We start from the raw sequence: 22,144 nt of genomic DNA on the forward strand, positions 1-22,144 counted from the left end.
CTTGTTGACAGTGCTGGGTTGATTCGCACTAGCTGAAGCTAGGGCCCTGAGTTCTTTCCGTGTTTTCAGTTGTCACTGTCTACACTATGGAGACTAAACTGATGTAGCTACGCTGATGTAGCCATACTCATCAACCTTGTAGTGTAGATGCAGCCGATGCCGACCAAAGGGGTTTTTCTGTATGTAGGAACGCTGCCTCCCCAAGCAACAGTACGTACATCGACAGAAATAGTCTTTCATTGACGTAGCTGCATCTACGCTGGGGTTTTTTCTCAGCATAGCATGTTGATCGGAAGAGTGTTGGTTCTCCTGACCAACATAGCTATGTCAAAACCAGGCCTTAACAATTGCACTTTCAGGGCTTCCTGGAAGAAAAGGAGTACTTGTGGCACCTTAGAGACTAACAAATTTATTAGAGCATAAGCTTTCGTGAGCTACAGCTCACTTCATCGGATGCATTCATCGGGCTTCCTGGGTGTGTTCAAAAAGGGGGAAAGCCCCTTTAAATGAGACCCACTCTATTTAACCGTTATTTCTTCTAATCCTTACTGTGTGACTGATGAAACTCTGAGGAGCCCTGTATGCACTCTCAACTTTCTCCTGGCAAGGGAAGTTAGTTTAGTTTAACCGGTGTTTTTAGCCTTTGCTTCCACACCTACCTAATCACAGTATTGCAGCAAATCAAAGGACTAGTCTACTACAAAATATAGCAAGCCAAGATGGTGTGTAATAATAACCCAACTTGATCTAGACCATGTGGATGAGAGCCATTCAGCAGGTAGATTAAAAACTGGGACAATAGCCTATTCTGCTAGTGGGGATGCACAGGTAAAAGACACAAATGTATGCATACAACAGATACAGAAGAGGTGTGAAACAGTTTTATTGGTATGAATGTTGAATGGCTGCATTAGCCCAAGTGAGTTATGTAGACAACCTCAGCCCAGTGCCAATAAAGCTCAATACCAGCATTACAGGAACAACTATTACTGAAGTGGTTTGTTTTTTCCCTTGAGAGTTAATTTTTTTCCCTTTTTAGGACTAGTTTTATATACCTTCACCTGCAAAAGTAGATGGCTCAGTTGCTACCAGCCCGACTATACCTGGTGCATATGGAGCCATTTAAAACGAAACAAAAAAAGCCTGCACCTAAAAAAGTCTGGAACTTAAGATCCAGCTATTTCAGGTCTGTTATCTTGGGCACTTGCATGACTTGAAGAGAGGGCCTGACCTTTTTGAGAAACTGGGACTTTTCTTTTCTAAGCACCCATTCCTAGCCCTGCAGGGGCCCAAGATGGATTTCAGAATCCTGACACGTATGTGGATAGAAAAGCTGTTGGCTCAAGACTGAATGAAGCCCAAGATTGGATGGGAAAGAAATCTTGTGCATGTGGGGAGAGGGGTAAATTCTGTATCTGAGGTGTGGAGGGCATGGTTTTAAAGAAGCAGTGATTGTTTGAAGGGTGTGGAATGTAAAAGTAAGTCCCAGAGAGGTGGAACTGAAATTTTTCAGTTGACTTCCGTGGGCATTGGCTCAGGGCCCTTAGTGAGCAGGGGGTGACGAGAGGTGGTCCAACATGTGAATAGTGTCACCTTGACACCAGCTCCATGGATATCGTGTGCATGTGTGCTTGGCATCATTTTATTTTTAAATAGCACCTTTCATCTTCCTAGTGCCCCCAAATTAATCCTGCAGTGGCTGGGAGAACTGCATGAGTGTGACTATCCCCATTTCTCACATCTTGGGTCTGAGGCCTCAAAATGATTTGCCTGGAAGCCTGCGCCATGGATTAGACCTTGGAATATCTCCATTTCCAGTCCTGTGCCATAATAAAAATTCTCTCCTGTTTGAATCAATATCCCAGCTGGCCAAAAGGGCCAAGGTCCATAGTCCTGAAGACAAGACACTGACCGACTCTGCTTATGAGAAACTTGTTTGTTTAAATCCAGACATTGTGACCATGTGAGTTTGTGTTGAGGGCCTGTTCATTATAAAAGAAAACAAATATGTCCTTCTTAACAACATTTTTGTCTTTGTTTTTAAATGGTGCTAAATGGCTGGAAACGTTTCTGTGTTAACATACTTTCTGTTTGCTTGTAGCTAAAAAAACCCAAACCAGCTCATCTGCAGTAATCTGCTGCTAATCTGTAACGAGAACCATAACGAACATGTGACACTCTCATTGTTTCTCTGATTCCCATGGATCTTAAATATACAACGACATCCAGCTACCAGTATGTGCTCCAGCTTCACTGATCTGTGTTCTGCCCTTAGTAATGTATTTCCACTAATTCAAACTACTTCGGCATTATTGCTTCAGATTTTCCAAAAGAAACACCAGTTTTTGGGGAGAGGCTTAGGACCCTGAAATAAATAGGATGACATGTGCTGTAAGAGACTTCTCTGAGTAAGGGTGGCAGAATTTGGCAACTTAACACTTTATTTTTTTTTTTTTTTTAAAGTAAAGGGATGAATTCCTTGGCACTCGGCAGCAGAGTGATTTTTTTTTTTTTTTTTTTTCCGCAGTTCCCCTAGAACAGGGAGATCCAACACTGCTCTTCGCAAAGATGTTACAGAACATTCCTTACAACTTCCTTTCTGTCCCTTGAGTCAAACTACCGTTGCCATATTTCCTCGCTCAGGGTCGATTCTGTCACCCATACTCTAGTAAAGAACCTTCACAACACTCCCCTGTGCAATAAGTTCTGGCCCCCCAGGGTGGGGAAGCTGACCTACAGAAGCGGGTGCCCTACTGAAGCCAGAAAGCAAAAGTGCAGCGGTGCTGGAAATGGAATCTGGAACATGCAACTCCCAGACCTGTAGTTTAACCACCAGAAGTATACACTCCTTTTTAAGAGCCGTGTGCAGGATTTTCTCTGGCCAACACTGCATTTCACCACCATCAGCTCTGTGGTGAAATGTGACAATGCTCTTCAGCAGTTGAGAGCAGGAAGTGAAGAATAATAAGAGGTAGAATACCATCAGTGCTAAGGGTTCTCTACTCTTGCACAAGACACCTATGCAGGAAGGAGTGGGCAGCAAGGACCCCTCTATATACCTGTGCACGCACATCCCACCTTTGGTTGCCTGGCCCTTGGAATTTCAATGGGACTGTTCAGGAGTAAGGAGCTACTTGATGCGAATAAGAGTGGCAGAATTCAGGCTATGTTTTGTTTAAGGTATTGGGCATGGCTTGCACTATCAGAGGATCAGTCTCCAAATTTCAGTGTTTATGTGCCAAATCAACATTGCTCCATTAGGTTTCAGGAGAGTATCAGGTGTAAACCAGCTGATAAATTGGGAATGCTGTGTGTCCTTTTGCAGAGGCAAACTCTCTCCAGATAGCAGCAGGCAGCAACATGTTCCATGTCTCAGCTGGCTCTTGATGTATGCCATCATGTGCCAGCAATGCCCCTCTGCCATGTACATTGGCCAAACTGGACAGTCTCTACGTAAAAGAATGAATGGACACAAATCAGACGTCAAGAATTATAACATTCAAAAACCAGTTGGAGAACACTTCAATCTCTCTGGTCACTCGATCACAGACCTAAGAGTGGCTATACTTCAACAAAAAAGCTTCAAAAACAGACTCCAACGAGAGACTGCTGAATTGGAATTAATTTGCAAACTGGATACAATTAACTTAGGCTTGAATAGAGACTGGGAATGGATGAGTCATTACACAAAGTAAAACTATTTCCCCATGGTATTTCTCCCTCCCACCCCACCCCCCACTGTTCCTCTGATATTCTTGTTAACTGCTGGAATTAGCCTACCTGCTTGTCACCATGAAAGGTTTTCCTCCTTCCCCCCCCTGCTGTTGGTGATGGCTTATCTTAAGTGATCACTCTCCTTACAAAGAAAAGGAGTACTTGTGGCACCTTAAAGACTAACAAATTTATTAGAGCATAAGCTTTCGTGAGCTACAGCTCACTTCATCGGATGCATTGAAGTGAAGTGGATGAAGTGAGCTGTAGCTCACGAAAGCTTATGCTCTAATAAATTTGTTAGTCTTTAAGGTGCCACAAGTACTCCTTTTCTTTTTGCGAATACAGACTAACACGGCTGCTACTCTGAAACCTGGCTCTTGAGTGATCCTCGCTGCAACGAAGCTTCTGGTCATTGTGAATGCAGAATATGCATCCGATGAAGTGAGCAATAGCTCACAAAAGCTTAAGCTCTAATAAATTTGTTAGTCTCTAAGGTGCCACAAGTCCTCCTTTCTTTTTAGAGTGTGTTTTGTAAGTCGGTGTCAGTCCTGCTGTTCTGGGTCAGGGGAGTTCTGGGCGTGGCTTTGGAGAACAGTGGCAGGCTTCACCCCTCTTTGACTGCAGAAATCCCAAGGTTCTTGGTCGGGCTCCATGGTTCATCTTTAGCCTAGCACATTCTGGCGGTTTCTCCTTTTATTCCATTGTGCCATTTGATTGCAGAGCCTTCCCATCGGCTTGTGGTCTTCTGCTTCATTGAAGAGCTGGCCTCCACCTCAAGCAATGCAAACCACTACAGGGCTTCTCTGACTCAGCAGTTTACCGTTTTTGGCTTCCTCTTCCCTCTGGCAGTAAAATGAGGGAAAAGCAGAGGAGGAAATACATGCCCAGATAATATCCCCCTTTTCTTGCCCCACCCCCCCACAGTAGCTTAGGCTCCTGTGTCTCAAAAGGCTGACTCAGCTCTTCTGTCGTCCTGTATCCCTGATAAGGGCAGTCCTGCAAGAGCTCTCTGTAAACCCAATCTATTGTATTGTAGCCAGTGAAATCTGTACGTTCCAGTTGTGGCTCAGATGCTCCCCGCACCCACATGGGTAGTGAGTACAGTGGTGATGCTGACAAAGCAGCTGTGGGGGTCGGGTTGGGAAACCATGTCCACAAGGACAGCAGCTCTCCATGCAGCTAGAATTCTTTAGAGCCTGCTTAAATATGGTCTCCAGGTGGTGTAAATCTGTGTAGCGGCAGCTTACACCAAGTTGAGATCTGGCCCTGAAACTCTTTAAGCTCACTACACTGTTATTTTGCTCACATGAGTAGAAGGGCACCTGCCATTGGGGAGTGCAGCATACACGTCTTGCGCTGTAAATGTGATGCTTGTCAGCGCACTATAGCGTGTGCTCAAAGGTTAGAGGCCAGGATCGAGCCCTACTCCCAGAATTTTATCTACCTTAATGACAGAGCTTTCTGGATGAATGGGAGATACCATCGTTCTTCTGGTTCTTTCAAACACTGCAGTAAGCGCAGGGGATGAGGATGGAGGGCCCAGTCCTGCTCTCATGGAAGTCAATGCAGGATCAGGCTCTTATTTATTTCCTTTGCAGGATATTTTTTTAAATAAAGTGAATTTTTATTATTTTAAGGTTTATGTTGCTGGAGAGACAATGTAAAGTTTCATGCCATTACACATCATAAACTCAGTAAAATGAAAGTGACTTGCTGAGATGGTAGCAATATAAATAATTCCTTTACTAGGTCTTTGCCATTGGAAAGTAGCGTTAGAAGCCAATGATCTGGTATCAGAATCCTCAGTTCCAGTTACACCAGTATAAATGTGGTGTAACCTCAGTGAAGTCCATAGAGTTACATTCTTGTAAAACTGGCAGAAGTGAGATGACAATCAGGAGGACCTTGGGTTTTAAAGACTGAAATGAACAGAGAATTCCTGGTGAGAGTTTCATTCCTCTCCAGGCATGTCAAAGCTGTATATCTTAGGGGTGTGATCTGATTTGTATCAAGAGTGTCAACTCAGTAAATCTCTTCCTTCTGCTTTGCTTGATCCATAGAGCAGCTTCTTTCATGCTAAAGCAAAGAGCATTTAAAAAAAAAAAAACAACCCAAAACTTCTTTGATTTTTCTTGATTTTGATTTTTGTAGGACCCCAGCACTCTGTATTTCTAGTGACCAAACTCATCTGTTGCTCCATTACATGTGTACCTGAATACCTGTTCGTTTAACCCAGGGGTCAGCAACCTTTGAGAAGTGGCGTGCCAACTCTTCATTAATTTAAGGTTTCATATGCCAGTACTAAAGTTTTTACATTTACAGGGGCCCCCGACAGAACCCTGGGTTGGCAGCGGGGTGAGCAGGGCCGGCGGCCGGGACCCCGGCTGGCAGCTCACTGAGCCGCTCAGCCCACTGCCAGTTTCGGGTTCCGTCCGCTGGCCCCGGCCAGCTGGGGTCCCGGCTACTGGCCCCGCTCAGCCCACTGCCGGCCTGGGGTTCTGTCCATCCGGGCAGGCAGCGGGCTGAGCAGGGCCAGCAGCTGGGACCCTGGCTGACAGCAGAGTGCCACTAAAAATCAGCTCGCATGCCGCCGGTTGCCGACCCTTGGTTTAACCTGTATGTCCAGTTTGACTGCTGCTCTCCTACAGCTATTCGCTTCTAACCATTTTTTGACAACTGTGTGAGTTTTGGTGTCACCCCCGCACCTCCCCAAGCTGAGGTATGGGTTTGGACGGGATGTTTGGTATTTTGGGGGTGGGAGAGGATGGTCCCTTCACTCAGCTTTGACTGGTCGTTTATACCAATGTTTGAGAATTCACACCATGATGGTTTCTCTAAGGCAGAGAAATTATCCTGCCTACCCTTCAAACTGGGGATTGAACTTAAACAAGGGGCTCTTGAGAGACCCCTCCCACTGAATTCAATAAGGCAGCTGCCATTAACTTCAAGGAGTGCAGGATACAGCCTAAGTCCACAAATTGTTCCCTGTAGCCTGTTCTTCTGAGTGGCAATCCCACCCTCTGTAGAGCTAATCTAACAAATTCTGTCTCCCTCATACCAGTGAGCTTTGTGAATCCTTTCAGTGCTTTTATGTCTATATTTCTTGGTTTAAACTCTCTTCTCCGATTTTTTTTAAAAAAAGAGTTTCCCTACTGGAATACTAAGAATAAAGCTGTCTGGAGTGTAAATAATGGACTGTATTGTTTGTCTGGGCAGAGCTGAGTGATACAGTAACTGCTGACTGCCTGTTGCTAGTGGCCTGAGTTAATAGGAGATCTGTATAATTATCACATCTCAAAGTCTCTCTTAAGCAAGAGTGCAAGCCTTGTCCTTGATTTGTGTGCCAGGAGGGCGTCCCAAAGATGTGATGCAGGCTGCACACTCAGCTAGTGAGTAGCTAGCTTGGAGAAGAAACAATTAGCTGTAAAACCAGCTGGACATGGGATTTTATCTGGTGGTAACTTTCTAATCATGCTAAGCATTTCTTCAACAGAGAGCAGTTTGTCCTCTTGAGCCTCCCCAGTGGAAACAGGAGGAGGAGCTGAGGTTCAGTGGGGTAGTTTGTTACTCTGAAGCTTGTCTTGAGGCTGTCTTGACATTGTACAAGTATTGTTCTCCAAAGTGATGCTAGAGCTGTTTGCTGTGTGTGTGAGATCCTATTTCAGGGATTGAGTGGAAGGGTGTGAACTACAGGACAAATACTGTCCACTTGCTAGTGAAGCCTGGAGGAAGTTGCTACCTTCCTAATGATTAAGGTTTTTGTGGTGCCCTACAAAAAGACTGGGTCAGAGATGACTGTGTTGAGGATTTACGCTCCACTGGGGTAAAGAAGATGCCTACACTTGCTAGATCAATCTCATTGTAGCTTCTTGGAAGGCAAAACATTTTCTTTCCACCATGTAGTGGCTGCAGATTGGCCCTACTGGACCCTTGGGATATCGTAGCTTTCCATGGCATCACCCACTTAGAGATCCCTGGGAATTTCTTTGCAGAAGATAATACTGATCCAGTCAGTATAACATACTTAATTTCTCCTTATGCCTTGAATCCAACCTCTCCTCTCCCCTACGCACATTATGGGACAACCAGTGGCATGGCGGGGGAGGGGGACAGAGTGGAAGCACTTGGACTCTACATGATTTTATCCTTGCCTTCCGCTGGTGTTTGAAGATCCATGGAAAACGCCACTCACTTGCAGGCTTGTCGGGTTGTGCCCATGTGTTAGGGTGGTTTTTTGTAACCCTCATTAGAGGAAGAGGCTGTCGGTCCTAGTGAGGTCATACAATTTCTTGCAACTCTATCTGATATTGGATGCAAATTGCTAGAAGCTGCAACAAGCCAGCATTTTCAAAGTCCAGTGCCTGAAGTTAAATTCACATTAACTTCTGCAGGTGCCTAAATGTGGGTTTAGGTGCCTAACTTCATGCACCCGAGTTGGAGTGAGTGGACTTCAAGCCCTGATTCAAACCAACAAATCAAGATACCATTTAAAAACAAATTACTTTTTGGTTCTGTGACTTCATGTATTAAGTTCTTGCTTGCCATCTGCTTTGTATGAATTTGTCATATCGTGATACTGGTCTTTTCAAAGACTAATCTAATTAGTTGTTCTTCTTTCAGTAGGCTTTAATCAAGCGTTATGTGGTTGCTGGTAAATTATTTGCAGCCTGGTCTCCTGATGGAACACCTGGCCCCATAGAGAGTGCTTACAATGAATTAAATGGTAAATATTTTTTGTAGTTTAAACTCAACAACGAATAAAACTGAGCTCCAGTCTTGGCTTGTGTAAATCTGCGTTGCTTGGTTAATGTTAATGGAGATGCATCAATTTATGCTAGCTGAGGTTATGGCCCAGAGACTCGGATAATCTTTGGACCTGATTCTACTGTCATTCACACCAGTGTAAATTAGGAGTAACGACATTAATGTCAGTGGAATGATAAGATCATATAAAATTTAGGGTAAGATATCTTGGGCTTTTTAGGTTGGCTTTCCCTACTGCCTTCCAACTCGTGTAGCCACTTAGGGCCTGAGTTAGAGGTGCTGAGCACCCACAGATGTCATTGAAGTCAGTGGGCCAGATCCCCAACTAGTGTAAATCATAATAGCTTGTTAACTTCAGTGGAGGTAAGTGATTTACACCACCTGGGTATCTGGCGGGACAAAAGTTTGGCCGTTACTGCCCAGGAGAGGTGGGAGGAAGAATCCTTCTCTTTGCTAGATACTGGAGGCAGAGTTCAGTTTTTCTTTTCATGTTTGACAGCGATTTTTGGATGGATCCTTAAACTTTAGGACTAGAAGGCCAATCTATCCTTTTTTTTGGAGAGATTTCTGAATCCAACCCTTGTGTAATGTAGTGCGGTTGGGAAGGGGCTCCATAAACAAACCATTGTCTGCTCAGTCATGTGGATTTACTAATGCAGAATTGGCAGAGATCAAAATTGGCCATTCCTCTTCCTCAGTGGTGTGAGGAGTCCTCGCATGTGTGGCTCAGTGTACCTGGCTCACAGCCCGTCAAGTCTCTTTGATTATTTTCAACAATCTCTGAATAGCCCAGAACATGAGCAGACCCACTGTACTAGCTTGAGCCTGTTGGAGCTTGGACCCAGGCTCCAACGTCTAACTTGTAATTTCACTTTTTCTGCTCTAGTGATCAAAGAGCCTGATCCAAGGCCAAATTTGAAGTCAAAGGAAAGACTCTCTTTGACTTCTATGGCCTTTGGATTAGGTCCCAATTGAGTAGGTGCATACTAATAAAAATTCCAAACCCTAGAACTTATGCATAGGGACATACAATGTATATTAACCATTTCCCCACCCCCGGTTGAAGTGAAATAACTACTTTTGGGCTTTCCATTGTAGCTAAAATTATTTCATTTGCCAAGAAAACACAAGTTTCTAATATGGAAATTAGCCTTTTATCCCTCAGTTGGGAAGAGAGTTCCTACCTTATGGCTTTCATGCAAAGGTGAATTTTGTTTTGTCAAGAGGGTTTCCTTCTGACTGTAGGCCTGATTCTGTGCAGCCAGAATGACTGGTTCAATTGACTGCAACAGATGTTTGGCTATTTGCTTCACTTGAATGCAGCGGGAGTTTTTTGGGTGTGCGAAGGATGGTGTCTTCGGGCTAGTTAGAACAAACCAGCATCCTGCACCCTGCAACAACCTTAGAGTGCAGTGAATGGCAGGACTCTGTAATGCATTTTGTTTAGGCTCCAAAAGATGCTTTGTTCTGTCGCTTTGATGTGTTTAGGCCCACCTGTTGCCAGGAAAATCCATGTGGTGGTGCAGTGAGTTGAAAACTACAGTGTTCATCTGCCCAATAGTAGCTTCCCAGCCTAAATGTTGTTTTCATTTTATTTATTGAAAGAAATTATTACACTGAGTGACACATGCCTGCAAACCAACATCTGAGGGTACTGGACAGTCACACGCCTCCATTTAGCCAACTATTTTTACATTCAACGCTCTTGTTTGTTGTGGGTGGGGTTTTTTTTTTTTTTTTTTTTTTTGGATCATTGGCATGTAGCAGAATCCTTCCTTTTTATTTCACAAAAGGTTTTCTTAGTGCAGTTCAGACACTTTTTTTTTTTTTTTTTTTTTTGATTCCTGCCCCTGCCCGGGATGTCATGTGAATCAACATCCAGGTCTCAATGTGTTAGGCTCTGTACATATGTTTAGTTGGACGATAAGCTCTTTGGGGTAAGTTCTCTTCTCTTCCCCTCAAATGTACATATAGCATCTAGCACAGTGGGGCCCTGTCCTTGCTGAGGCCTCTAGATGCTACCACAGTAATAGTGTTAGTGACAGTCCCTTGCCCTGAAGAATTTACAATCCAAGTAGACGAGACACAGCATGGCAGAGGAGGTTACAATAGACTAGCAGAAGTCTGGGAAACTGAGTCAATGTGTCTACACAGCACACTAAGCCCAGGCTCTGACTTTGATTTGAGCCCAAGCTCCCCCACCACACACACACACACACACCAGTCTGACTCAGGTCAGCAAGCACTTGGGATCCCAGTCCTAGAACCCTGCTGCGGGGGGGGGGGGCAGTGTCCAATCCCAAATCCTGCTGTTACTTGGGTCTATTTTGCAGTGTGAATGCAGCTCAAGCCAAGTTGCAAGGTATGCAGTACAGTATGGACACATTGCCACAGCTGTGACATCTGGGTCCAGCAGTTGTAACCCTGGGTTTACAATGCAGTGTGGATGTCCAAGCATAAGCTTAGAAATCCCAAGTCCACGAGCCCAGGTTTCAGAGACCCAGGTTTACAATGCAGAGAGAGAGAGACCCTCAGAGGTGAGGCCTTGCCAGGGGCCTGTGGGTTTCAAACCTGGCCCCTCAGGTTCCTAGGCACCCCTCACACTCTGGACACGACTGGGCAGTTCACCCAGAACTACTGGAAGTGAGGGGCGAGCAGAACTCTGACCCTCCCAGAGGCACAACCCCTGAGGATCCTGGGTGAGGACGATGACCGGCCCCACCGACTTGGCCTGATCATGCCATTGGTGCCAGAAGGAGGCACAATGGCAGGAAGTCATCTGAGCAACTGACAGCTTCATCCCTGGTTTTTGACTCTGGCTGTGACCCCTGACTTGGTTCCTGATTCTGGCTCAGGCCACTAGGTCTGATCGTCCCTGTTCCAACCACTAGGTCAGGCTGGCCACATCCTTGTACTGATGGAGAGTCACACAGGGAGTCACACTGCAGTCACCCTGGGAATTGAGCTCCATCTCTTGTCACCACCCAGGGCCTTAGCCACAAGACCATATTTCCTCAAACTCCATCTCCCTGCCCCCCCAAAACAAAACAAACCTGCTCACAGTAAGGGGCCATACCTTGCAATCCTCACTCAGAGGGTCCAAGCCTGTTGACAATCAAACTAATGGGCGTTTGCTCAAGCTTAGGAGAAATGCAGGATCAGACCCAGATGCCAAAAGCTGACGTTTGCGAGGTGCTGAGCCTCTGCCGAAAAGTTGCAGCTTCCCCTTTCTTCCATGGGAGTGTTCGGCACCGATCAGGATGCGGCTGGATGGGGAATTTTACCTGAAACAGGTTTCAGAGTGGTACCTGTGTTAGTCTGTATTGGCAAAAAGAATGAGGAGTGCTTGTGGCACCTTAGTCTCTTACTGCTAGGTTAAACTACCCAGGGAAAGAAATAAATACACACACGATAGATTTCAAAAGAGCTCCCTCCCACCCCAATCCACTCCTCCCAAGATGCCCATAACTACAAGAAATTTGCATATATTGATTCCTTTTTTTTTTTAAGGATCTTCAGGCCTAGATAATTACCTGAAACAGGTGCAGCAGAAGGAGGAAGCTCTGTGTTTGTCTTTTGAACACAGTTTCATCCTTCATAGCGTTTGCTTTCTGTCAGGAAAGCAGCCCTGCCCCTTGACTGGGTGTCACTCAGTAACTGTCTTAGCAGTGCTTGAACCTGCTGGTAATGAATAGTAGTTTGATCCTTAATTCGACTTCCTGATAATATAATAGGGCTGTTTCACCCCTGAGTTACTCTGGGAATCTATAGTCTAGCAAGTTTGGGCTGCTAAGGCTTCCATTGAGGTCAACAGAGTTGCACCCAACTTAGGGCCAAACCCGGTCCAGCTGTAAGTGTTCAGTTGTTTGTGTTGTCACATGGCTGGGTGAGGCTGAACAGGGAAGCGGGCTGGCAGTCTAGACACAGCAATGCTGAATGCCCTAGCAGATGCGGAAGCGAGTAATCGACTGGCTGCTTGTGTTTGTCGGTAGGAGGCTGTTGGCTTAGTTACCGAAATGCAGTGTGGGGAGACAGGGAGATGGTGTGGCCTGTGAAAACTGAAAGGAAAGCATGTCTTGGAATTCACCGCCACAGTGGGGATTAGCAGCTGATCTTCTAATAGCACCTTGGATTTGCATAGGATCTCACAATGCTTTTATAAACACTAATTACATTAGCCTCCGCAGCAGCCCCTTGATGTGGAGAAGTCTCATTCCCATCTTCCAGCAGAGGCCCTGCAGTTAGGTGAGTTAACCAACGTCACGCAGAAAATCAGTGGTAGAGGAATAAGAGCCCGCACGGGTGTTCTACCAGCATCAGTATAATTTTGTTTAAATTGACGCTTTAGTTTAGTTTTTACCAGTATGTTTCCCATATGGACAAGCCTGTTGTTCCTCAGCTGGTGTAAAGCAATGTTGTTCCAGGGGAGGTATGCCAATTTACACCAGATGAGGTGGGGGAGGGAATTTGGTTTGCTCAGCCTAATTATCCAGGCCCCAAGATCCTTAAATCAATTTATGCAAATTGCTTGTAGTTGTGGGCATCTTGGGAGGAGTGGATTCGGGTGGGAGGGAGCTCTTTTGGAATCTGTCGTGTGTGTGTGTGTGTGTGTGTGTGTGTGTGTGTGTGTGAGTATTTATTTCTTTCCCTGGGTGGTTTAACCGAGCAGTTAAAGACTAATTACATGTGTTCTTGTCTTTTTAGGGCACAACCTCCTTTAATTCCCATGGGTCACTTCTCTCCTCTAAGCCCACTATGCATAAACATGGAGGGTGGCTTTTCTCACAGAAGTGCACAGTTGAGTGATGCCCTAAAATGGGCAAATCAAATGCCCCAAGCAATAGTTAAATATTCTCCGACGCTGAATGAAAATGTCACAGCCCTGGTTGATGTATCCTCTGACAGAGAATGCAGTTTGATACAAGCTGCTCTGCTAAAATAACTGTTCTGAACACCCACCCTCCCCCTTGTTTGCTGTATTTCACTTAAGTGACTTGGTGCATTCAGTAGGTAGAATGTGACTGCTATGAAGACAGACTGGGGTGGGTTTTCTTTCTGGTGTTGGACAAACCTGCAGGATGTGGAACTTTGAACTGTATCCATTTATTGCTGTTCCCGTCACATTACTGGAAAGTGACTAAGTACTCTTGAAGATGGATTTGGCTTTCCTGTTTCTGTCACATTCCTTTTGCAGTTTAGGAATTACAGGAATGGCTCTGTCCATTGTTTTGTGGTGCCTTGTTTTAATAATGGATGGTTAGTGCTGAGGTGGAGGACATGCAGCTGAATTTATCTTGGATTGAATCCCAAAGTGGTTAGAACAGGGACTTTCCTTCAGCAGCCTGAAGTGTGAAGAAGCTCAATTGTAGGTTTTGTGAGGGTGGAGATAATTGTGTGTGAGATGTGCAGTGGAAGGTCACTTCTCTGATGTTAGGCCAGTATTTTACTAAGAAATCACTTCCCCTAAAACCAGGTTAGAGGAACGTATCTAATGTTTGCACCCTGTGCACTGGCTCTGTGAAAGTTGAGACAGAACTTGGTCTAGACTCTAGAAGTTGCACAATTAAATGTATATTAAAGTTTTATGTGTAACAGACAAATGCAAAACAACCTTCCCTCCCTTCCCCCCCCCCCCCAAAAAACCACAACAAAACCTAGTAGTAGACTGTTATTAATCACGCAGCACTTAAGAGGAAAAATATCGTTTGATCTACAGATATTCTTCTTCTGCAGAACCTGATCTCTGTTGATCTTGAAACATCTTTCTGTACTTAGATGGGATAAGCTTCCCCCTCTTACTAATACCACTGCTTTTCACCCATTAATCTCAGTACTTTTTATGCAGGCGGGTCAGTATTCTACCCATTTTATAGATGGGCAGAGTGGAGGGGCATGGAGACACAGGGAAAGTGTCATGTCCAAAGTTTTGCAGTGATGGAATTAGGAACAGAACCCCCCCATCTCCCTGACGCTTTCAAGGGCTTTAAGTGTCTCTTTCTGGTAGGGTACATCAGTGGCCAACTTCATTCTAGCCTGATGTAATGCCTTGATTACAGAGTAGTTGCATCAGAGATTAATTTCTTCCCTGACCTCCAAAAACCTAATTGCCTTGGCTCTTGGCCTGCTATATTACTTCCTTGTTTGTTCCTCTCTTTGTGTGGGTCTGCTTTTCTAGTCTAGGCACTCAGCCCTGCTGTAAACTTGGGAGCTTTTGACTCTTCCTGGTTTTTCTTTCTTAGAGGTTACCTGTTTAGGTGGCAAGAGATTGCTTACCTGTGCTATTGGAATTTTTAAGCATTTCAGTTAATGATTTGAAAACTGCATTCACTATGTTACTGAATAAATGTTTGAGGCCTCGTTCTTTTCACTCACACTTTAAAAAAAAAGTTTAAAACGTTGTGACAAACTTTTTTGACCATCAAATTATGTTTTCAGTAGAGTCCCTTTAAAACTTGCTACAGAAAATACTAGACTAATATTCATGACTGAGGAAATGTATCCTTCCGTTTTTTAAAATCCAATAATTATGCATTTTATATTAACTGGGTGTCGGTGTACAGGATTTTTTTTTAATTGCTTGTGTTAGTAACAAACTGGAACACTTGCAAGCCCATATGTTCTATGTAAAAGTGTCTCTTAGCATTTTCATCACATGCTTGAGTCATTTAATGTCTGGAAGGTTTATGTGATGAATTTGGAGATGCTATGTAATAATACCTAGTTCTTGCATAGTATCTTTCATAAGTAGATCTAACAGTGCGTTATATCCATTTTACAGAGGGGGGGGACTGAGGGCGGTAAAGTGACTTGCCTAGGGTCACCCAGCTGGTCAATGGCAGAGCTGGGAATAAAATCCAGGTCTCCTGAGTTCCAGTCCAGTGCTCTGTACCCTAGGCCATACTGTCTCTCATGACTGTGGCTTTTTTTTTTTTTCTGGTTATTGCGGGTGTTTGTTGTATGAAAGTTCTGGCCGTAAACTCTATGAATATATTTGTTTTATTTAATAGGGGACTATCTAGAAAAACAAGCATGGAAGGAAAGAATAGCTCAAGCTAAGCTTCTTCTCAGCAAACACCCGAGTGCTGTTAAGGGGCAATGTGTTTTAGAGAAGAAGGATTCTAAATACTTTGTTCCTTCTGCAAAATAAACCGTGCTTTGGTTTAAGAAGATTACTGTGTACCACTGCTCACAGACTCCCAAAGGGAAGAATCGCAGATCCCCTTGGGGAAAGCACAGTCGTTACACAGAGTGCTGTAGCCCAGGGCTAGCTCTAAGAGGAGGAGTATCCTGCAATTCCACCCCCGGAGGGCACAAGGCCTGACACTTGAGGGTATACACTCAGAGACAAGACAGGGGACAGATGCAGCAGGCCCATAACAGCTATGAGGCAGTTACACTGACATGGTTAAGTGACCTGTCAGGAAGTTAGTCTGGTTTCAGTCTCAAGCATTCTAGTTGGTGCTATTAAACCATCTTGTTGGCAGCCTTAGAAAAGGTGCCAAGGATTAAGGGCTTGATCCAAAGCCTCTTGAAGTCAATTGAAAGACTCCCAGGTCTATAAAATCATGACTGGTGTGGAGAAAGTAAATAATACATTTTACTACTTATTTACTACTCCTCATAATACAAGAACTAGGGGCTACCAAATGAAATTAATAGGCAGCAGGTTTAAAACAAACAAAAGGAAGGGTTTTTTGTTGTTTTTTCCCACACAATGCACAGTCAACATGTGGGAGCTCCTTTTCAGAGGATGTTGTGAAAGCCAAGACTATAACAGGGTTCAAAGAAGAACTAGAAAAGTTCATGGAGGATAGGTCCATCAATGGCTATTAGCCAGGATGGGCAGGGATGGTGTCCTTAACCTCTGTTTTTTCAGAAGCTGGGAATGGGCAACAGGGGATGGATCACTTGATGATTACCTGTTTGTGTTCATTCCCTCTGGGGTACCTGGCATTGGCCACTGTCAAAAAATGGGATACTGGGCTAGAGGGACTTTTGGTCTGACCCAGTGAGGCCGTTCTTGCGTAGTTAGCTCAGTGGGCTTTGGAGCAGGCACTAAAAGTGCCATGGAGATGGATTCTCACCCTGTAGGTCATGGCTGGGCAGCATACAGGCATGTTGCACTGCAACCATGCTCTACAGGTTCTGTGGCTAGATGTAGCACTTTGGTTTCCAGGGCTGTGGAAAGCTAGGTAGACTTTAATGGGGAGGGGGGTGGAAGAGGGAGAATCCCCCAGAAGATGAATGCAAAACCACAGAGAAGGTCATTAAATCCCCATGAGAGATGGCTCCATTTAACATGCCCCTCCTGTAAAGGAAGGGGCTAACTTTTTTTTTTTTAATAACCTTACTGTGTGCACATGCTTGGCGGCGTCACCACTTTCTGTGAGCAACCTAAGGCTGAATAATCAAGGGTGAAGCATTGTATAGTCACACAGTTAGTTATTACTCAGCTGCAGGTGGGTGGGGGAGATGGAGAGCCACCTCCATTGGTTCAATGCCCCCTCCACCCTTTGCCACCCACAGGAAGGGCTGTGGTAGGCCAGGGGGAGTGATCTCGGTAAGCGTGATGCAGGTTAAGGCAGTTAATGGACTGTCTCTCAAAGTCTGCATTCTTTCTATGGGTGTGCAGAATCTAGCTCTTTTTCTATTCTTCAAACACACAGCAAGTGGCAATGAGGTAGCTGCTCAGCATGGTGCATAAATTACCTCCTCTGGCTGAAGTTTCTCACCCTGATTTCAGCAAGGTACTTGTGCTTAGAGTTAGGCATTATGAAGGCAAGGTAAGTAGAGAGCTGAAGGTTCCAAATTCTAGGTTAATAGCAGGGATTGTAGTTTGCTATCGTTCCCTTTAGAGGAGAGAGTTCCTGCCACCAGCCAGGTGAATGTCTGTCTGATGTGTGTCTAACAGATTTCGGGCGCTTCTGGAGCGGATTAGAATTGAAACAGATTTTCGGGCAATTGTTACATGGCTTGGTATGAACTTTTTTGGAGGCAGGGGACAGAAGGTGGAAGTTGGGATGCAGTATGGAGGCGCTGGGGCCAAGTCATAGGAAAGATTTCCTTTGTTACGTGTACATATACTCTCCACATCACTTGTGGTGGCTGTTCTGGCAGATGGGGGGGTGGGGACGGGGCGGGACACCTATGCCAGTAAAAAGACTGTCTCCAACGCAATGAAATGACAGCAGTGTGTAATGGGAAGAAGCCACTGCGTTTTGCTCAGTCAGGTGCCTGGCTTGCAGAGCAAATGTTTGGTGATTAAATAGCCACCAATAGTTTCCAGCTTGCAGAAAGAGTGGTGATGGACCTTAAGGTCAGAAGGGACCATCCCAATAATCTAGTCTGTCCTCCTGCAACATGTAGGCCACAGAACCTCACCAACCCACTCCTGTAATAGAGCCCTAACCTCTGGCTGAGTTAATGAAGTCCTCAAATCATGATTTAAGGACTTCAAGTTACCATATGTTCAATGCCCTAGCTCAGTTCCATACAGAAGATTCGCAAAAAGAAAAGGAGTACTTGTGGCACCTTAGAGACTAACAAATTGATTAGAGCATAAGCTTTCGTGAGCTACAGATCTCTTCATCGGATGCATTTGGTGGAAAAAACAGGGGAGATTGATATACACACACAGAGAACGTGAAACAATGGGTTTATCATACACACTGTAAGGAGAGTGATCACTTAAGATAAGCCATCACCAGCAGAGGGGGGGGGGGGGGGAGAGGAAAACCTTTCATGGTGACAAGCAAGGTAGGCTAATTCCAGCAGTTAACAAGAATATCAGAGGAACAGTGGGGGGTGGGGTGGGAGGGAGAAATACCATGGGGAAATAGTTTTACTTTGTGTAATGACTCATCCATTCCCAGTCTCTATTCAAGCCTAAGTTAATTGTATCCAGTTTGCAAATTAATTCCAATTCAGCAGTCTCTCGTTGGAGTCTGGTTTTGAAGCTTTTTTGTTGAAGTATAGCCACTCTTAGGTCTGTGATCGAGTGACCAGAGAGATTGAAGTGTTCTCCAACTGGTTTTTGAATGTTATAATTCTTGACGTCTGATTTGTGTCCATTCATTCTTTTACGTAGAGACTGTCCAGTTTGGCCAATGTACATGGCAGAGGGGCATTGCTGGCACATGATGGCATATATCGCATTGGTAGATGCGCAGGTGAACGAGCCTCTGATAGTGTGGCTGATGTGATTAGGTCCTATGATGGTATCCCCTGAATAGATATGTGGACAGAGTTGGCAACGGGCTTTGTTGCAAGGATCGGTTCCTGGGTTAGTGGTTCTGTTGTGTGGTTGCTGGTGAGTATTTGCTTCAGATTGGGGGGCTGTCTGTAAGCAAGGACTGGTCTGTCTCCCAAGATCTGTGAGAGTGATGGGTCATCCTTCAGGATAGGTTGTAGATCCTTGATGATGCGTTGGAGAGGTTTTAGTTGGGGGCTGAAGGTGATGGCTAGTGGTGTTCTGTTATCTTCTTTGTTGGGCAAAGATACAGAAGATTGCCACTCATAGCCTGATCCTGGCTCTTGGAGATGCTGCTTGTCTTGCAGGGGGGTGTGTGTGTGTGTGTGTGTGTGTGTGTGTGGCTTTGTGACTTACACGAGGGGCCTCCTGGGGTGAGAATTTGTAATCTTCCCCAGGGTAGGCCCTTCCCCTGAAGGTGTTAACATCCCTCTCTGCCCCTGTACTTACAAGCTTGCTGCTGTCACTGCCTCAGAACTTGTTTTTGCTCCAGGCTGGAAGAATCTTAGCAGAAGGGCAGGTGAGCAGAGTCCAGTGTTGATCCATGGGTCACTCTCACCGGGGAGTGTTGGTTGCAATGTGGTTAATTCACCTCTTCCCTGCCTAGAGACTTGGCTGCATCCTTTATGTAGCACACTGTAACCCATAGTGGCTCGGAGCAGATTGCCCCGAGTTCATTTCCAGATGTGATTGCAGGGCAGTGTCAGGGAGGTTAAAGCTACCCAGAGAGCATACTGCATTTGAAGGCATAATTTTAAAAAAACAAACCAAAACAAAAAACTTAGAATCCATTTTAATCTGATAAAGTGTTCCCTACTATAGACTGGGAAAGTAATCTAAATTTGATCTACTGCATGGGCCTGAATCAGTGCTCACCTTTTTCCATTGACTTAAACAGAGTAGTTTCCATATACTGCTGCAAGTGAGAGGTCTCTCAAAGTCTGCATTCTTTTTATGGGTGTGCAGAATCTAGCTCTTTCTATTCTTCAAACACACAGCAAGTGGCAATAAGGTAGCTGCTCAGCATGGTGCATAAATTGCCTCTTCTGGCTGAAGTTTCTCACCCTGATTTCAGCAAGGTACTTGTGCTTAGAGTTAGGCATTATGCCCATGATTCAATGAGACTACTTGCTTGCTCAGAGTTAGGCATGTTCTTAAGTATCTTGTTGAATTGATCAGACGCCAGCATCTCTTAACGTAGGTCTGGCTATTCTCGGGTTTTTAATAGCCCTGAGCACCTCACGTCTGCTGCTGTGCACAAGTCAGCTGGTTTTCTGATTGGGGTACATAACCTGCAAAGGAATGCTATAAAGATGAAAAAATCAGATTCTGCTGGCATAAATGTGGAGGTCAGTGTAACCAGCTGGTTTAAACAAGATTAAAGGTCTGGATGCAGGTGTTTGGTTTTTATTATTATTAGTTTGATTGCAGTTAAGGGGAAAAAATCCCCCCCCCCTTTTTTTTTTTAATAGCAATGATCAACTCAAGATATACAATTTAAGCAAGTCAAGTGATAGGTTCCTAGAAGAATTGTTGGATATTGGAATTTTCAAAAGGAGGCTGGATGGTTTAGACACAGCAAATCCTGCATTTTGGCAGGGGGTTAGACTAGACCCTTGTGGTCCCTTCTAACCCTATTGCTCTATGATTCTAAGAGGCCTGGTTAGGTAGCTTCTTCCCCATATCCTTTGAATTGTAAGTTCTTTGGAGCAGGGCCGATCTTGTTCTATGTTTGTCCCGTGCCCAGCACAGTGGGGTCCCAGTTACTGACTGGAGCTCCTCAGTGCTACTGCAGTACAAATACATAATAGGGCAACGGTTCTCAAACATTAGCAACCTGAGGACCCCCATTTTGATTTAAAAAAATTTTCACTGACCCCCAAGCTGGCAGATTTTCCCCAGGGGGGTGTTCAGCTCCAGACGCTGTCTCCACTCCACGTCTGCACCTCCTCTTTCCTGCCTCTCCACCCCCTCTCCTCCCCCTCCCTCCTGCATGCTGCTGAACAGCTGTTCTGCGGCGTGCAGGAGGCACTGGGAGGGAGGGGAAGAGTTGATCAGTGGGTCTGGCTGCCCAGGACATGACTCGCAGACCCCCTGGAATACTCTTGCAGACCCCAGTTTGAGAACTGCTGTAATAGGGATTTCCAGATGCCACGGTGAGGAGCACCTTGTGATTCAATATGGATTGTAGTAACATCCCCCATTTTGGATCTGTGGCCATGTTTCTGGGTGTGCAGCTGCCGCAGTTTCTCTAGTGGGTTTTGAGGTGCAGCGCACATATTGTGCACCGTTCCAATTATGCCATTCAGTGCTGCCTGGAGAGGCCCTGGCAACTGCCGTGACCTATTTCCATTGCCTCATTCAGGATGGTACCTACCCATGGCTCTGGAAAACAAAGGCTCAGGAGCAGTATGGAAATCGGTGTCCTACGAGGCCGTTGAATGCAAAGGTAGAGTTCATTGAGGCAATGTGGCACATGATCAAAGAGTATAATGAGGAAGGGCTGCCTTGCAGCTGGACAAACAGGTCACTGGAGTTTCCAAGTTCCTCATCCAATACAAACAGAGGCTATTCATGAACCGGTTAGGGTTGGGTTTTGCAAGGGATAAGTGCTTCCCATATGATGAGCAGCAACTCTGACCCCAACATAGAGGTCAGTGGGAGTTGCAGGGTTTGGGTCCTTTGTTAAGGGGAGATGACTGGAAAGAGGATATTCCCTCTAAATCAGCGGGGCCACTTGTGTGGTAGGGCAGTACTCACTAGTCTGAGACAAAAGGATGTTGGAATTGGGCTGTTGTTCAGCATGGCACATAGATGTAGTAAGTGTTACTTGGGCTCTAGTCCTGCACCAAGAACTATCTGGCAGAGCCCCACTGACTTCATTTGGCCCATATGGTTCCCCAGGCAGGGTTAGGGGCCTTGGATTGCAAACTGTGTGTGGCAGGGGCCTGTCCTTTGCTCTGTGGCTGTACAGTGCCTGGCACAAAGGAGTTCCCTGAGCTGGGACTGGGCCTCCCAGAAGCAGAAATACTATTTTTTTTTTTTTTTTTTTTTTTTTTTTAAATTTCTTGTGACTTCTGCATGAGTAAATGGGGAACAGAATCCCCATGTCCTACCCCTCCTGCTCCATAGCATGGGGGGGGGGGTGGATGGGAGGAGCCATCCAGAACGCTTGGCACTCTGGATGCAAATTTCAAAACACAAAATGGAATCCAGCTTCAACCCCATCCACTGACTGGCAGCAGAACGCGCAGCTGTAACCCACTCTCTACGGCAGCCTGCACAGACAGCTTGGGATTACTTTTTTGAGTTATAGGAGGGGAGCTGTTCCTGAGCTGAAAACCGTTTCTGGAGCATAGTCTATTGCCATCCCCTTGTTTATCAAATCCAGGGGATCCAACCTGAGCACCTTTGCTG

At 45.3% G+C, this 22,144-nt stretch overlaps 1 protein-coding gene across 4 annotated transcripts in view; it reads left to right on the forward strand.

Annotated features, from left to right (window-relative positions):
• Positions 1–22,144, forward strand: part of KSR1 (kinase suppressor of ras 1) — a 125,803-nt gene that overhangs the window by 15,456 nt on the left and 88,203 nt on the right. The window contains exon 2 of one of the 4 annotated variants that reach the window (XR_006276281.1): positions 21,093–21,176. The exons of 2 other annotated variants lie outside the window; for them this stretch is intronic. The gene's annotated coding sequence lies outside the window, so the exon portion shown is untranslated. Of the gene's footprint in view, positions 1–12,587; positions 12,724–21,092; positions 21,177–22,144 lie in introns of those variants that run through there. One more of the 4 variants, XR_006276284.1, reaches the window with a different exon arrangement.

Source organism: Dermochelys coriacea, chromosome 17, assembly GCF_009764565.3.
Source record: "Dermochelys coriacea isolate rDerCor1 chromosome 17, rDerCor1.pri.v4, whole genome shotgun sequence".
Classification (NCBI taxonomy): domain Eukaryota; kingdom Metazoa; phylum Chordata; order Testudines; family Dermochelyidae; genus Dermochelys; species Dermochelys coriacea.